Genomic DNA, 2,962 nt, shown 5'->3' on the forward strand with positions numbered 1-2,962 from the left:
AAAAAAAAAAAAAAGGGCCCTGCAAAATTTCTATGTATTCAAATGAATCTCTTTTTTTTTTTAAGTTGTATAGCTTTTGGATTTTATGTCTCACCCAGAAAGGATTTTTTCATTCCCATTATTATTAAAGTGAGAGTCTATTATTTTCTTAGTTCTTTGAATGTTAAACTTTTGATCCATGTGGAATTTATTTTGGTAGATGGAGTTGTGACATGAGATTTCAACTTTGCTTTTTGCCTGACTGCACCATCATTTATTATTTCTCATTTTCCTTTCTCTCAGGCCAATTCCCAGCCTCCATTCTTAGTGCTACCATTCCAATTTTTCAATGTTTTGATGTCTTTTTCCTTTTTCTCCTACTGGTACCATCCTCATTCATATCTCATGACCCTGTGACTATAATCTCCGCCTCGAGCTTCCTCTACGACATTCCTCTGAGAGAGCTCCCACTATCACTTTTTATCTGTATAGAATATACAGAGTAGTTTAGACTTGTACTATGGGATTTAGTTGGGCCCAAACCTACCTCTACATTCCTATATATCTTGTCACTATTCCCACCAAAGTAGTCCTTTCCTTCATCAAATTGGAGGGTTCATTAATTCTTAAAATGTTTTGCCTTGGCTCTACCAAGACTGTCCTTTCTGCCAAGTCCTCCATTTCTTTCTTCCTTCATCTCTATCCTATGTATCTTTTAAAGATTGCCTGAAACATCTACTTCTCTGCAAAAGCATCTCCCACTACTTCTTCTGAACTCCTGTATCTTGTAACCACACACCCCTCTTTGTCCCTTACTCTTGCATTTTCATATGTTTCTTCCAAACTGGACTGGATAGTCTTTGAGGGGAAAGACTGAGACTATTTAGCTCTTGCCAGCTGCCGGCTTCTAAGGAGCAGCTCATACATAATTATTTTTAATGATAGGACAGTGCCTAGGCCTCAAACTCTAAGGTGCATGAGAATCACTAGAAGGACTTATTAAAAAACAAACAAACAACAACAACAACAACAACAACAAAACACCTGGGCCCACTCCCAGATGGAAAAATCTGAAGTTGAGCCCAAACATATGCACTGTTAACCAGTTCCCAGGAGATGCTGATACATCTTCTATAATCACACATTGAAACCACCACTTCAGACATATATCAAAATCTCAGACTGAAAACCTTTAGAAAATTTGAGTACAGTATGTACAAGAATCTCACCAAGGAAGAAATCCTTCCAAGGTAGGTGTTATTTATTGTTTGTTTGTTTGAAAAAAAAAAGAAGGTAAGCCCTGCCACAGCTCCACGGACTGGAAGCCAGACCACTTCAGTGTTATACAGTCAGAATAGTCTGACTAATAGGACACAGTGGAATCTCCATAACCCTTGGCTTTGGACCTGAGTCCAGGAGGAAGCATCTGACACAAGGCTACATGAGGCTGAGAACAATAGGGTTCCCCATTATGATCCTTGCAGACTGTATCTAAAGACAAGAAGTGGTTTCTCAAATGGAAATCAGGAATGGTAAATGGATGTTGGACAATCAAAAGCAACTGCTCCCACCTTCTATTTACTTACTGGTAAACTAAAATGATTATAACCACCATACATTATGTGAAGATCCAACGAGGTAGTCTTAGTAAGTCACTGAGGCTTACACTTTGTATATTCTCAGCAGTTACTGGCTGCCACTGGTATTATTATTATTATTACTGCTCTTTATATTATCATTACCACCTTTAATGCCACGGCTCCTTATTCCCTAAGGACTCCAACAAGCTTCAAAGGGAACAAATCTGAGTATACATAAGAAAGAAGTTTCAAGAAGTTCTGAATCTGTGAGATAAACCAAAGTGGGCTGCTCCTATATTCTTTCAAATATCCCTAACTCACTTAATCTCAGATGCCAGACAACTGAGCTATACTAGAATCAGAGCCAGCAAGTTATTTTAATGCTACTTTCAGTGCTGTTCTAGAGGACAGATTGTTAGATCTCATTCAGATCCAGTTACAAAGGTGATATAAATTCAACTTTGGGAACCCAACTCTTACTAGCAAATAAACCTGTCTGCAGCATCATAAAGAGAAATTCAAACCTTTGGAAGAGGAACTAAAACACTCCTCCTCCCAGTCCTACTCGGCCTCCTGCAAGCAGCAGAAAAACACAAAAGGGCAGGACTTTGCTCATCTCATCTCCCAGGAGGATTCCCCATTCTCTTTTCCATTTTCAGATCCTCACAGCCTCAATCATGACCTACAGAAATATGGAACTTTTCTCCCTAGGGTCCTAATTAAAATCCAGACTCATTCTTTTGAGCCTCATATCACCATTATAATTAATGAATCCTCTGTTTAACATCTATATCCTCTTTAGCCTATAAAGTCCTTGAGGAAAGCTTTCACTTGTCTAATTCATCACCACATCCCCTTGTGCCACCCACTTAGCACATGCTCAACAAATACTTATGAAATGCAATAAAGATCTTAGTATGTGTTTTAATTCTAGGGAGGCATTTATTTCAAGTTTAATCATATTTGTGAAATTAAAAATATAGAGAGATATAGATATCTATATATAGTTTAGCTTTTGCCTCCAAGCATTTCTGATTGCTACCCACTCACTACTAATGATTCAGGAAGGAATATTTGCTCTAGAGGACTTATACTGGAATTTTAAACTTCTTGTGACTATTACAGTATTTGATATCAACACAGGAAATAAGGATGGAAATCCTTACTTCTACTACATTTTAATATGTAAGTGAAGTAATGTTACATGAAGAAGAGAGTTTGACCCACACAACATTAAAAAAAACAGATCTCAGTATTTTAACCATAGAGAATAAGTAAACAAATTATTGGCATTGATGGTCTGTGATCCTCTGCTGGTCTCTCATGGGGGCTTCCCATTCTGTTTTGCTTTACATTCAAGCTATTTTTCAACTCAAGTCCACTCACTGTCAGAATCAGAATCA

The sequence above is a fragment of the Fukomys damarensis genome, unplaced genomic scaffold (genome assembly GCF_012274545.1).
Source record: "Fukomys damarensis isolate Sample0158 unplaced genomic scaffold, DMR_v1.0_HiC HiC_scaffold_4, whole genome shotgun sequence".
NCBI lineage: Eukaryota > Metazoa > Chordata > Mammalia > Rodentia > Bathyergidae > Fukomys > Fukomys damarensis.